The 15,230-nt window shown below is 51.1% G+C and overlaps 1 protein-coding gene across 2 annotated transcripts in view; it reads left to right on the top strand.

The window, feature by feature from the left end:
- mgat3b (beta-1,4-mannosyl-glycoprotein 4-beta-N-acetylglucosaminyltransferase b) overlaps nucleotides 1–15,230 on the top strand; it is a 37,526-nt gene that overhangs the window by 146 nt on the left and 22,150 nt on the right. The window contains exon 2 of one of the 2 annotated variants that reach the window (XM_055511703.1): nucleotides 300–3,064. The exons of the other annotated variant lie outside the window; for it this stretch is intronic. The gene's annotated coding sequence lies outside the window, so the exon portion shown is untranslated. The remainder of the gene's footprint in view (nucleotides 1–299; nucleotides 3,065–15,230) is intronic. 2 annotated transcript variants of the gene reach the window in all.

Consider the following 15,230-nt stretch of genomic DNA (forward strand, 5'->3'; position numbering starts at 1 on the left):
CACACATGACTCCAGGGCTCACGCTGAGGTGTTTGTGTGGGAGAAGGGGCGAGAGGGCGTGTGTGTGTGTGTGTGTGTGTGCGTGCGTGTGTGTGCGTGCGTGCGTGTGTGTGTGTGTGTGTGTGTAGCGATGCAGGCGTGACAGCATGTCTGCCACTGTCCTGATATAGAAGGAGAAATGCTGTGCTCTCTCAACTGCCTGTACATTTTGCCTTTGGCAGCGTATTGACTGCTTTATCTCCCAGAGAGCAAACGCTGCTGCTGAAGTCTGAGACTCGTTACTTTCGCTTTTGTGTCAGGATGTGCTGTTGGACCTGTGACTCGAAATGCACAGATGGGCATGAATGTGAGACGTGAACATATCACAGGAAGGAGCATCGCCCTGACAGAACGATAGAAGTCACACTGATGTGTAATGGCATGAACTTACAACAGCAGGAAGTTACAGCCTCAAATCAAGGAACTTCACAAACAGCCAGTAAATGAGCTGAATAAAGTAGACGTTTGTTGTTTGCTGGTTGAGGAGCGGGTTCTCGTATCGGCATTCTGCCCAACCCCTCATATCTGCGCTGTGATCTTAGAAGGTGTTTTTGCTGAAATTCTTCCTTCATTTTTTGTTTGCCGCAGAGCCTGTCAGAGGGTGTGTGTCTGCAGTAATTGTTTTATTACACACCTTAAATATTTGCTTGGTTCTAATTCTTGTCTCAGTGTTTTTACGCTTCAGGTTGTCGAAAGCCTAAAGGAGCTGATTGGTTGTTGGGGTTTCTGGTTTCTCTCTAAAGGAAGAATTACCACATTGTCTTGTTGTAACTAAACCCAGTTACACAAGTTGTCGTCCTGGTTGGTTTCAGTATTTACGTTTGCTTTTGCATATTTAGAATGAGAAGAGTGAGTTTGTGATGAGTTTGAAAAACATCACACTGTAATGAAACAACACAACGGTTTTAGCTACATTCTTAGAGATTGTGTACTTGATCTGCTGTAGTATCATGGACCAGTCACAGCTTGACAGCACATGTCCTGAAGGGGCGTTACACTCCGCTGAGCCGTTAAACTAGTTAAACACAGTGACACAGGTGAGAACAAAAGTGTTGTGCAAAAGATCACATTAGAGGATTGTTATGACTGTGATAGAATGATCCCTGGTTAAAACGCTGCGTCTGCCCTTTCAGTCTAATCAGCGGTTGGTGGATTCTGGTTCGCTGCGTGTTGATCAGTCAGCCACTGCTTCACGTGTGGTTGACGGCTTGCTTCTCACTGCTTATCTGACCAACCCTCTGTCTCTTCCTGTTCCTGCACTGGGGACGCTGCAGGAACACATAACAAACGACATTTGATTTGAAGGAAGCCGATCAGAGGCCTCCTGTCTGACGACTCACTACAATGTTACGCCTGCTGTTTCATCGAAATACCAATCAACGAAGCTGAAGACCTCAAACATCAGTTACTCGGCCTTGTAGATTTGCAGTCATGCTGACAACAACCACTGGCTGCCAGGCAGCGCCACCACCCTGGAGCGGCTTCACTTTGTTTCACATCTGACCAGTTCAGCTCAGAACCATTAGAGCCGCGACCGCCAATTACATTTGAGGTTGTTTATGTGGGTGTGCACCTATAGATTAAAGTGGGGTCCACCTGCTTTAGATAAGGCTGATTCGTAGTGAACAGGCATATATTTAACCCTTGTTGCATCTTTTGTTTCACCACTTTTCTCTATTTGCTGTGTTTTTCGTCTTTTTGCTGTGTTTTTCGTCTATTTGCTGTGTTTTTCGTCTATTTTCTGCGTTTTTCGTCTCTTTACTGTGTTTTTTGTATATTTTCTGCGTTTTTCGTCTTTTGCTGTGTTTTTTGTATATTTTCTGTGTTTTTCGTCTCTTTGCTGTGTTTTTTGTCTATTTTCTGCGTTTTTCGTCTCTTTACTGTGTTTTTCGCCGCTTTGCTGTGTTTTTCGTCCCTTTGTGCCGGTTGCCTGCAGAGACGTTGCTGCTGTATTTCATCCTGTGTAGAATCGGTGCTCGGACTCGCTCCCCGGCCAAACATCCCGCGTGGAGCACACTCAAACACTGTGCCGTGCACGCTTGTGTCCGTCTTCTCTTCAGGTTGTGCGTGCAGCCTCCAGGGGGCTCCGCTCCGGTGGGGTCGCGTGCGTCCGGTCCTGACTGCAGGTTTGCAGACCTCGTGCGCGGCTGGATGTACTTCAGAGTGCAGCGGAGCTGCCTGGATGATGATGCGGAGGCGACAGCCTCGTCCCCCGCGTCCGTCCTGCGTGGGGGCGCCCCCCTCGACCACCTCATGAGCAGCAGAACGGGGAGGAGCTCTCCTCTCGCGCGGCTCCTCCTCCCAGAGCCCTGCGTTGCCTTCACTTGCACCCACATACGCTCGCCTCCGCCGCCTGCCTCTCGCTGCTCGGTCGATATGAGGAGGAGGACGATGGTAAAAAAAGCAGTGACAAACTAGAGAGGAGACGCGGGGGACCGCGTTTTCTTCCGCGCGGAAAAAGGCGTCACGCGGGATACGGAGCGAAGGACGGGGAGAAAGAGGAGCCGCATCACGGCGAGAGAGAGAGAGAGGGAGAGAGATAGAAAACACGGTGGGAGGCGGCGACAGCGGCTCGTAAACACGACAGAAAACGGCGAATAGGACGGCGGACAGCGGCGATCGCCCCCCACCGCCGGCCCGCGCCCCCCTCATCTCCGCATCTCCATCCGCTCCCGCACCGCGCGGCGCCGCTCATCCCCTCGCGCTCCAAGGACGCCCGCTGTTTACTCAGTGCGACCAGCCGCTCTCACAATAAACACCCGAGGCTGGACGAGAGGCTGAGCCGCCGCCGCGACCGACGGGCTCCAGCTCGGGACGGACGTCGGCGGATAAAAGGCGGAGGAGGAGGGGGAGAAACGGCGAGAGGACGGTGGAGTAACGGGGCTGAAGCGGAGACGGGGACGATACGGCTTCTCCAATGCGATGGCGTAGCGCCTTCTGCAGCACATCCACGCGACTAGACGCAGACCAGCAGGGTTCCCATCCACCATGAGCCTCTGAAAGACATCACACACGGCACAGATGGGTAAGACTGCGTTTTTCCTGTTCCCCTGTTTGGAGGCTGGGGGGGGGGGGGGGGGGGTCGCCTGTGACGCTTAGACCCCAACCAGTGGCTTCAGGGCAGTGCGTGCGTGTGCTTCTCATCACATTAGGAGGTGCATGAATGGAAGTGAGCAGAACCGGTCTTTTACCACCTCTCGGGACGATGATGATGCGTGGCTGCTTGTTAGTCTGTGGATGAATTAGGAGGCGCAGGGCCTCAAATGGGCCGAGATGTCACCGAGAGATGTGACCGCACACAACACAACACAACTCGTGGAAGGAATGATTGCAAGAGATGGAGAAGTGCTGCAAACAGCACTCCAGTCCCCCCCGCCTCCATGACTCTGGCTGCGTGAAGCCGTCAGCGCTTTGGGTTCCATTCTGTGCCTTCTAGTTCTGCGTTTGAGGCTTGTTTTCTGGGCGTCGCACCTCCAGCCTCTCTCGGGGCCGTTCGGCCTGGTCACCGCTGTGTGTCGGCGCCCAGAGGAGAAACCTGCTTCGTGTCACCTCACTGCTTTGGGTCACTCTGCTCTGGGCGGTTGACTCCAGCGTGCAGCAGCTCCCTCCCACAACAATAGAAGCTCATCCCCGTCTGGTGAAGCCCAGGGTCAGCTATTGATCCGTGGGCCCAGCTGGGGTTGGGAATATGGGTTTTTAGTAACCTTATAGGCAGCTTCAGTGCAGATGGATGAGGGACGGTGGACGCCTGGAGGCAGAAGAGGAGCAGACGAAGGCTGTGACTGGAGAAACAGGCTGCAATAATGTGGCAACGGAGTAAACACGGGTCTCTTCCTCCTTCCAATGACATCGTGCCCTTGAGCAGGGCAACTAATGGGGACTAACGCCATTACAGCGGCCCAGTGGTGTAACAGACTGCAGCTGTACCTGGAGCCTCGCGGGTGTGAATGCGTGAAGCAGAGCATCCTCAGCTTTTTAAAAGACGTATCGTGTCGTCCAGAAGTAATAACTTCATGATCTTCCAGGGAATCGGTTCCTGAGTAGCATCTCTGGGAAATGTTTGTTGGGTCCAGCTATGCTCAGACGCCCCCAGGCTCAACCTGCCAGGCTGTGAAGAGAGTAAGAGCTGGGGAAAGCAGGGAGGTGCACTTCACTGTGGCGTCAGCAGCTTAAATATAGGCGGAGGCCTCCACTCGGGCACTGTGGGTTTCTCACTGTGGCTTCAAATGCTCAACAAGGCCCGAACCAGCATTCCATCTCCCCACCTCCCAAAGAGCAGCATCAACACAGAGCGGCTCTCGTGGGGATGCTGGCCTTTTGGCTTCACGGTGATGCTGATGCTGGGAGACGGGGCAGGTGCGTGTGTGGGGGTAAGATGGAGACATGTGCTGAGAAATGTAAAGTGGCTGTAAGGGACCACGCAGGCAGTGGCCACAGCTGCCAAGCCTGAATATGTGTGCTGTGTATGGGTGAGGTGGTCACGTAGCTGCAGAGCTCAGATGATAAGGAGTGAAATGTAAAGATGGAAAGTGGAGCAACAGGACAGGAGACGGAGCCTGGAGGGAGCGACGCTAACTGTCCACCTGAGCCCCACAGCTGAAGCCCACTTCCTCTGCCACATTTCATTAATGACGCGCTTGTGAGATTTCTCACGTTGTTGTTTCCCTTTGCTTTATTGACATGGCACTTGCAAATCTGAGGAAATACACAGTCGAAACATGAAATATGAAGAATCAGAATCAGCTTGTTACCAGATTTGTACAGGACAAGCAATGAATTTGATTCAGTCCTACTTCGTCTGTTCACACTCTCTACTCTAATTATTAACACGTATTTTTGCTTATGCCACATTCACAGTTTTTTCATCAAGTTGTGGACATTTATGGTCATTGCACGGACTCATGGACATGAGTGAATCATCGCCTTGCAACACAGTCAGCTAAACCTCATTTGTCTCAGTGTGTCGTTAGGGGAAGTAGAAGTGATTGTGACTCGCTTTGATCCGCTGGTGCAACAAAGCAAACGTGACCACAGTGGTGCCAGACTCACGCTGTCTGCGCGTCTGGGACCTCAGCCCTGCAGCAGACGTGGGGGTGGTGGTGATGTTCTGAAGGGCGTCCCCAGCACGGCAGGAAAACAGGCCCTCACGTTCTCTGTGGGAACCTGTTACCCATCATGCATTAAGTCCTGGCTGCGTTTCCCAGAGACCTGACTCAGGTCTAGGAGGAGATCCCTGTCATCATCTGCTGACTCATCAGCTGCTGCGCAGCAGACTGGGCCGTCCTCGCCTGCGTCGCGCTGTAGGAGAGGTGAGATTTCCAGAGCTACATGTCCAGTTTAAGGTGTTTGACCCCTGACCTTTCTCAGACAGTGCCTTCATTGTGTTGCTCCCGCTCTTTTATCGCACACGACTCCTGTTGCACGTCCGAGTAAAGGACTGTGCTGGCACGCGGCAGAGGCTGTCACCCGATATCAGCCGACGTGAATATGCAGAAATGCATAATGAATGCCTCTCTATACGTCGGCCATGTTGCTCTTGGAAGTGGGACGTGAGCAGGAGGTTTCTGCGCTGTCAGATGTTCTGTGGCCACAGAGCAGTGGTTTCACACGCGCAGAGGTTGGATGGAGAATGCGTGTTCATGTGCAGTTGCAGGAGGTGAGGCGGCGCCGTTCGTAACCCAACTTCAGGCCAAGTCCAGCATATTGCGCTCTGAAAAGAGACGCGAGGGTGCAAGTCTGCTGCAGATGACCAGGCTTGTTGTTGTGCGCAGATGGGTGCAGACATCTGATATCCTGCAGCGCCAACGCCAGCGAAGGGGAGATCAGCGGAAACACGGCTTGGCTTTTTGCATAGCCGGGCTCAATGTGCTTATCAAGAGTGAATCAGTGAGTCAGTAGCTCGAACAATGCCTGATTTATGGACGTTGAACTAAATACAAATATAAAAATAAACCTAGAGAAGGTTTCACAAGCTTAGATGAGCTGATTTTAGACCCGCTTCCTGTAAAGTCTGCCGGGTATCAGTTGTGAATGATACCAACTTCCTGTAAAGAGGAAGACTGCGCCTTAGAGCAGCAGCTGCTGTGGCGGCTCACGCTAACCTGCCTAGTGAAGATGCTGAGCAGCAGTAGAGCTGGAAATAGACCAATCTGTAGCTAACGATGGATGGATGCACGCAGGCATCCTGATTCTGATTACGAGGCTCCGTCTGAGTGCAGGTGGAGGCTGCCTGCGCAGCCAGTCTAGCAGCCTGCGCAGCCAGTGCAGCAGCCTGCGCAGCCAGTCTAGCAGCCTGCGCAGCCAGTGCAGCAGCCTGCGCAGCAGCCTGCGCAGCCAGTGCAGCCAGTGCAGCCAGCGCAGCCAGCGCCGTCAGCACAGCAGCCAGCCCAGCCTGCGCAGCCAGATGATGGGATAATTAACGTGTTCAACCTGTGATGCGGCATCTGGGGAAGCTGCATCACAGTCACAGGCTACACGGAACGCATGCATTTAAAAGCACAAGCACAGAGCTCTGCCTGCAGGCTGCGTTTGCAGGCAGTGAGCAGACCAGGTGTTTGGGTAAACGGGGCTCGTGGCCTCGTGACCTCGTGACCTCGTGACCTCGTGACCTCGTGACCTCGGGCTCCGGGGCTCAGAGCCTCATCAGACGCTCACTGTCGCGCTGCACCTGACGAGTCACAGGGACGGAAACGACGTCCCGCAGTTCAGCGCATCAGCGCTTTGACTGAGAGTGTAGCACGGCACAGCGATCTGCCCTTGAGCAAGGCACTTGACAGAGACAGTGTAGCAGGTGCTAGAAGTGCCCCTTCGCACTCATCCAGGAACGGGGTTATTCACACAAAACACATTCAGAGGCAGGAAACAGCCTGGAACGTATGAATGAGGTCATGACGACAGATTCAAGGGATGAAAAACATCACGTTGATGATTCTGCAGCTGTGGGAGAAGTTCTACCAATATTTATCGCTCGTCCTAAACTGATGCAGAGATGTGAACTCAGATCTTCTCCGTTCCTTTTGACGGTGGTTTTCTTCGTGGTGTCGGTCGGCCTCGGCTTCACGTCGTGTATTGGATTTGTGTTGATAGTGGCAGCGTTTGCTCCTCAGTGTTCTGTGACTGTGACGTTGCCGCCTGCATGTAAACCATCAGAGCCACACAAACAGTGTAACAGGATCCTGGTGAAGAGGTGCAGGTTCCCGCAGCCCGTGTTGTTCCTGTATACATCTGCAAAACGTACTGTATATGCAGAACCACGAGTTCTACGGGATTCACTGATCACTGAACACTGAGCCTCAGTGAATGCACCTGAGCTGAACGGGGCGGTGCAGCGTGACCCTGAGCTGCTGAGGTGCACGTGGGTCTGTGCTGGAGGTCAAGCCGGGTGAAGAACACGCCACACGCTGCCGGACCGGCGGGCGAGCAGCGCCGCAGCCTCACCCCCACCCCCGTTCTCTCACTCCGCTTCGCTCCCTATGTTTTGTGCCTCACCCCGATCCAGACACATGCAGCCACTGTGTCGGGCCGCTGTCAGACGGCCAAGCCCAGTTTAGCACCGGGCCAAAATAGAAGTTCTGTCCTTGAGCATCGCTCTCTCTCTCTCGGAGGCTGAGGGAGAGAGAGGAGAGAGGGAGAGAGAGAGAGATAGAGAGAGAGAGAAGGGAGAGAGAGGAGAGAGAGAGAGATAGAGAGAGAGCGAGGGAGGGCGAGATATCTCTCTCTCTGTCTCTCTCTCTCTCTCTCTCTCTCTCTCTCTCTCTCTCTCTTTCTCAGCGCTCCTCTTCTCTCCTTCCCCTATTTGGTGGCCTCAGTGTCACCTTACAGTGAGGTCCCGCCTCCGAGGCCTCGGGGCAGACACCGAGCAGGGAGAGGACACCGTCCTGACCTGTGCTCGGCCCAGCGTGTGTGTTTACTGAGCCTCCAGTTCTGGAACGAAGCACGAGGCGCAGGTTATGTGTGTGTGAGGGGGGCACTTGGAACCGTAGCACCGGTCGGGGCCCGGTTAGAGATGAATATGCAGATATCTCCTAGTGTGTTTTGTCTCGTATTGCGCACCAGATGGTTTGTGTTACAGTAAGAATATGGCTCAAGAAGGAAAAGTCGGAGCAGAATTCAGAGCACGTGTCTGTATATGTGGGGTAAGAATGTGTTTGGATCCCTCGACACGCCACCGCTGCTTCCACAGCGTCTCGGTGGTTTGTTTCTTTTTTATTTTTTCATTTTGGAGAAGTTTAAAATAAGGGAAAATCCTTTTTGTCATTGTCCTTATCATTTGTCAGCTGAAAATTCTTTCAGCGTTTCGTCTTCAAATGTTGAAGTGTCTACATTCCTTGGGTTAAATGTGGCGTAGATGCGTCTTTGTAGGAAACACGCGTGTAATAAGATTCTTCTTGTGACATATGTCATTATAATGTGTGATATTGACTGTTTTAGGATCCGAGCTAATGGCTTGGCTTGATTCTTGACATTTTAGCACCAGGCTTCTCAATGTTCACTCAAACGTGTGTGTGGTAGAAAGAAAAGAAGGTGGAAACGTGTGCACCAAGGTGAAGGCTGCAGTCAGGAGGATGAAGATGAAGATGAAGGCTGCAGTCAGGAGGAGGAAGATGAAGGCTGCAGTCAGGAGGAGGAAGATGAAGGCTGCAGTCAGGAGGAGGAAGATGAAGATGAAGGCAGCGAGTCCCATGACTCATGTTGGATGACAACAAAGGCAGCTCGGCTCTCGGGTGCGTTTTCTAGAAGCGGCGGTGACGCATTGCTTTTCACGTTGGCCATTTTCCTGCGTCAGCGAAGAGCCTGTCACTGGAAGTGTGAGGGCGGCGAGACGCGAAGCAAAGGTTGGAGAGGAAGAGAGAGAGCCAGCTGTTAGTCTGCGAACGGACGGATGCACCATGAGGGAGAGAGGGAGAGAGAGGGAGAGACATTTTCATCAGGATTATCCTGCAGCAAAGAATCTCATCTGGGAAAGTGTCCCAGTGCTTAAACCCCCAACACACACACACGCATGCAAGCAAGCACACACACACACACGCACGCACACACACGCACAAGTGCAGAAGCTCCATTTCACCTCCGCTTCCCCAGGAAGGCCCACATTTAGGATGCGCCCTATGCTGTCGCCCCCCGCTGCTGCCGGATCTTAATGTGTGTGTGTGTGTGTGTGTGTGTGTGTGTGTGTGTGTGTGTGTGTGTGTGTGTGTGTGTGTGTGTGTGTGTGTCTTGGTGGATCTCCTAGTGCTTGATTACACAATTTCTTCTGCTCATCCCCCAACTCCTGCGCATCCAGCAGGCTGCAGCCGGGAGGGGACGCCTCCATGGGTCCATGCGTTGAGCATCTATGTAGGAGCCTCTTCCTGACTCTGGTCGATGTGGGACAGGTCTTGATATTTCCGCTGATTCAAACATGGCTTATCGTTAAACTGGAAACTCGAGTTGCACAGCGCAGCCTCGCTGGTCTAAATAGTGTGGTGTTTTTTCAAACTAATGCTTTTATTTGACCTGAGGCAGAACTCTCATCAAGGAGACGTAAACGCGGTAAAAGAGATGATTAAAACTAACCTTGTTTTGGTGGATTAGTGGTCGAGGGCAGTGTGACGCCACGTACAGCGTGACTCAGATTCACAATCTGTTCCGAGTCGTGTTTCGACAGAATCGTATTCAGCTGTGTCTTAAAAGTGTGTGACTCAGCAGACAGACGAGGCCGAGTTAACAAATTAACACTCGTCCTGCGTGACGCGCTGCTCCGGCCCGGTTACAGGAGGTCCGGACCGAGCCGCACGAGCCGCTTTAACAGGGAGCGTGTTTTCTCAGCTCATGAAAACGGAGGAGAGTCTGAGGGTGGATGAATGTGAGCGGACACCTCCTCGTGGCATCTTCCTCACGACCTCTGACCTCAGCGTGACCACAAACAGTAAATAAATACTTCTCCTAAACACGTACATGCTTCTTTTATCAGAGTCAGCCAACGCTGAGCAGAACGCAGCATTTTGCAGCTGTTATCTGGCGTAACGTCTACTGACGAACAGAATTAACTTCCACCAGACACGGAGCTGAAACACGTTGCTTTGCTTAAACTCAGATGTCCTCAGACCACAAACATTTCTTCAGAGTGAAGACCTGATTGCGTTGCTGCTTAACAATCGCGGGCTCTGTGTCCTCGCCTTCATTTGAGCCCAGCGTAGGAGCGGCCGACACTCGCAGGCAGTGGGAGGTTTGTGCTGGAGTTGACGCAGCAGGTGCTCCATTGTTGTGTAAAGGTTGTGTTAGCAGGTCCGGTCCCACCGGTACTGTATCTCTGTGGTGGATACCTGACAGACAATGGAGCGCTGGATAGTGAGAGTGCATACGGCTGAAGTGTCACAAACGCTAGTCAGACTGAACAGATGAGGCGCATTTAGGACTCAGTGCCTTCGCATTCCAACGCTTTTTAAACCTGTTTATGTGTTTTATAATTAAATAAAAAGCCGATCTAGGGCTGCTTTGCTCAACAAATTAGCATCATCGCTAATTTGTGGATCACATTTCCCAAAACAAACGTGAATCCACAATCCATTAGGAAAGTTTTAAAATACCACTGCACTTGAATGCACCGCTCCTCAGCTGGACTATATGGGCTCCTTCTGCAATTCCACACAGGCTCTTGGAAATGCAGAAATAAACTAGTCATTCAGAGGAATCGAGGTGGGCGGTTGCAAATCTATTTGTGCGAGTTGCCAAAATAAAATGTGTGCATGAGGAAAGCTGCCTGCTAGGAAATAACTGCTTCTGTGGAAGAGCAGCACCTCATGGGTCCCTACTGTTGCAATAAATCATCAGCCATGAGCTCCTGTAGGTTAGTTTAATCCTAGGGTTGCAGATTTCCTGATGATACCAGCACAATATTGAAATGGATATGTTGTTTGTGCTGCAAACTCTGGAACGTACTTGTCATTTCAGAGCGGAGGTGTGCTGACTGAACCACTTCCTGCTGCACGTCTTCCAAATGATACCGCTGCTTCTCATCCTCCTCCAGCGTAACATTACTCTGAGAGAATATCGTAACCATACATTATGTTGTCAGGGGGCTGGTATCGGCCCGGCCTGGCAGCTTGATGGGTTCTTTTAATCTCGGCGGTGTTTTTAATGCATAAAAGACGCACTGCTGTGTTTTAGGCACCATTAGCTTGTGTGGAATGCAGCGCGATGAACCGAGCATGTGGCCGCGCGGACGTTCCATGATGAAGGTGGGCAGAGATTGTGATTCACGGGCGAACACAGCGTTTGCTTATGACGCTGTTACATCAGCGTGATGGCGGTTCAGAGACGGCTTGACTGAGGATTATGTGCGGGTTGGATGTGGAGCACACAGCAGCTCTATTCTAGCGACAGGAGGTGCAGAGTTGAATGGCTGCATTGTGCTCCAGCAGCACTATCTTGGAGACAGACTGGCGAGCCAGTGCACATAAGCGCACACATGCAGAGTTATGTGCCCAGACCCATGCTTGACCCCACAATGCTCCCTCTCATGTTCTGTCCCACTCCCACACATGAACAAGAGCCACTACGGGCGCTGACTTCAAACCGGCCCCAACCTGGAGTCAAATCCTGTTGTTTTGGAAAAGTGGAAGTGTTAAAACTTCGGTCCCGGCTGCCGACAGCAGGGGAAGCGATCAGAACTGTCAGCTGGACTCAGCGGATCGTTGTGGTCGGACAGTCACGGGCTCAGAGCTGACTGTTCAACAGCCACAGAGACGTCGTCTCCAGATTTACACTGAGGAGGAAGTTGTAGGCTGGCACCAAACCACACACACACACACACACACACACACACACACAAACACACACACACACACACACACACACACACACACACACACACACACACACACACACACACACACACACACACACACACACACACTCTGTTCTATTCTTACTTATGCTGTATGACACAGAACCACACAAGCTCCAATCAGGCAGTGGGGAAAAAGCCCGTAGACTCACGCTGACTCTATTATCAACGCGTCCAATCATTGTGGGCTAAATCTACATTAAGCATCAACAGCTCATTTCCTATTTTCATGTTCACAATCTGCACAGAAACCTTCTCAACCTTCTCTTTGTTTAACTATATATCTTTATGAAGTTAAATAAGTCAAACTCTAGATTGTAGGCCTGAATATTTGCCTTTTCTGCGTCTGTACGCAAAGTGAGTCAACCACAGTACTGACGCCTGATGAGCAGCTTTCTGTCAGCTCCCAGTGTTTGATCAGCTGCTCACTGTAAGTTATGGTTGCACTGGGCTTCCCAGCCGTTGGAGGCACATGACCGCCCACCCTGAGCCCGCTTGTGCTGGAACGCTGCAGCTGGACTCAATCTGCTGTGCGTTCTTGATGACACCGTCCCCTGCATGGCTTCAGTTCAGTGTGGCATTACGTTGCTTGTGTCATTAGGACGACAGTTCTACCTCGGACCTCCTACTCATAGAAGCCTCACCAACAATGGGGGGACCAGATAAAATGTCCTCGCAGTGTAAATAAACTAGCAGTTGGCCTCACGGTGATAGGAAAACATGTCCACACACAGATGTTCCTCTCATTTCCTCGTTTCACGTCACCTCCCACCTCGCGCTGCTATTCTGGTCTCTGTCTCCCAGACCGACTGTGGCACAGTGCTGCTGCACCTTTCTGCAGGCCTCTCGCTGCCACGCTGCCAGAGCCGTGTTTGTGATCACTCGGGCGACGGTGATGGAAGTCTGCTGAGGGAACGTGCTGTTAGTACACAAATGTTTACGCGCTGTACGTGTCCTTATGTAAATACTGGACCTGTGTTTGGTTTTCATCTTCAGCTCCTACTCACAATGTTTAACTGTGGCTCTTTTTTAAACAAACAGCAAAACAAACCCAGACAGATTCACATAAAGTTCCTAATGAGTCACACTTTGTAGTGATCGGTGTGACGTTGCTTTTGTCCGATGCAAAGTGAAGCTGCTGTTTTGGTAAAAGGTTCTCTGTCCGGCCCGGTGCTGTGGGTCCGGTGTGGTGCCAGGGGATGAGGTCGGGTTGATGGGGTCGGTTCCGCTCCGCTCGTGTGGGGGTGGTGGACTGGGGGTGGGACCCACTCTGGGCGTGGGGGCATCTCCTGGCGGGCTCCCTACGGATCATGGGTCCTCGGGCTCCACTCTCTCAGGCCGACCCTCCCACCGGGGGAGTGTTTGCCCCTGGTTCTCATGGGGACAGCGTTGACCCCCGGTGGCCCACTCTGACCTCGGTGCTGTCTCTGTGGCTGCTGCAGCTCTGTGGGGGGCTCTGTGTGGGCGGCTTGGGTCCAACACCTGCCCTCCTGGAACTGGAACTCCTGGAACTCACCCTGGCTTCCACAAGTGGCACTGTTCATGCACCAACGTCTGCCTCACCCTTTGGGTGAACAATGTTAAGCTACAGCTTTACTAACCTTGTAGTGGGACTCAACACCTGAGCTCATAAACAGGCTTCATAAACTTAGCTTAGTAGCTTAAGCTTAGCGTAGTACTACTGATACTTCACCACCAATATCAATAATGTGTGGATTTAATGTGAACATTAAATAAACCATTAATCAAGAAGAGTATATATATTTCTTATATACTCCTCTTATAAAAGTCTAACACATGCTGCTTGTTGAACTGCTGGACAGCGTTTCAGCTGAATGTCATGGACACTGCGTGTTGTGTTAAACGCTGTTGTTCAGATGGAAAATAAATGTGCGTTTGTGGGTTGGGTCGGATTTGTGTGCCGTCGTTTGTCCTTAAAGACTCATCAACGAGGCATGAAGTGGGAGAAAAGCCCCCCCACCACCACCAGCTCTGCACCCCTCGCTGTGACACAATGCAGCAGCTTTTAGGGAGACAGAGGGTGTTTGTGCCTAAATGATCTAATTCATAGAATTAAACACAGACTCGCTTGTCTTTACGTTGTAACACAACTTCACAACTTGCAGGACACAGCTGAGATGCACAGATTTTACTGTTGTCAGGTTAGTTCTGGAATTCACTTGGTCTGTTTTGTTTTTGGAGTCTGCCTTTGCCCTTAACAGGAAACTCAATGTGCAGCAGTGCACACACTCGCTCAGGCTCTGGATGGGACAGAACAATGCGCCACAGCAAGTTGCTGTGGGCGTAAAAGTCGTCACGTGGGGAATGACCTTCCTGAAGCGCGGCACTAATTACTCTCATTAAAGCGTTCTACCTGCTTCCTCTCCTCTGTTGTGTTGACTTCTCGGCCAAACGGGGCCATTTTTTAGGGTCGCTGGTGTTCAGCTTCCGGCTCCTGCTCCTCTCACAATCGGGCGATTATAACAGAAGCAATCCAGGAAATGAAGTTTATTATTTTACCGATGCCGAAAAATGTCCAGTGTACACAGCAGGAAGCTGAAAGTGCAGCAGCTTTTGGGTGCTGAAAGGTCTGGTCTCAGGGACGAGTCGCTCGCTAGTTCGCTACCTTACTTTGCCTTGGCCTTATGGCTCTGACCTGACAGCAGATAAACAAAATGAGCTATTTCCTCCTCTCAAAGTGTTTAATTGAGCCAATTACAGCAGATATGTGGATTTCTTTTCACCTGGGATCCCCTCAAATTATGTTGCAACCCCTTAAGGAATCTTAGCTTCAGTTTGTCCAAGGTCTTTCCACGTCTACGTGCTCCACGCTTGGTTTTTGAACTTCCCATGCAAACAAGCCTCTCCTCACCAGATAAAAAGCTCCAGGCATAGAAATTAGCCGTGAAGCAGATGGAATGCAGATGGCCAAATAAAAAATGGAAATGAGAAATAAATCTTTCTGTCTGAGAAGAGTTTTCTGAAGCAGGTGTTTGGTTTCGGGGAACAGGTACCTCAAGCTGACGGATGGCTCCGCAGTATATTTTAAAAAGAACCCAGAGAAAGTCATCTAAAAGATATTGTTTTGGGACTTTTATGATTGTGATAATAATATCCCTCATAGCACGGCATGCAGCATGCGCCACATGCTGCCTTGTTGGTCTTTGTGCTGATGATATACTGTATATGTTATGGTTTTAGAATTTTTCATCCTTAAAGGGAAAAGTTGAAAAATTACGTTTTTCTTTTTTTAGATATTTGAATTATGGATCACAGCTTTTCTTTTCAGTTTGCCCAAATACAAGTCATTGTGGTGAGACAGAAATCCAATTTCCACAAAATGTCAGTGCGTGTTCCCTGTCGC

The sequence above is a fragment of the Betta splendens genome, chromosome 1, assembly GCF_900634795.4.
Source record: "Betta splendens chromosome 1, fBetSpl5.4, whole genome shotgun sequence".
In the NCBI taxonomy this organism is placed as follows: Eukaryota; Metazoa; Chordata; class Actinopteri; order Anabantiformes; family Osphronemidae; genus Betta; species Betta splendens.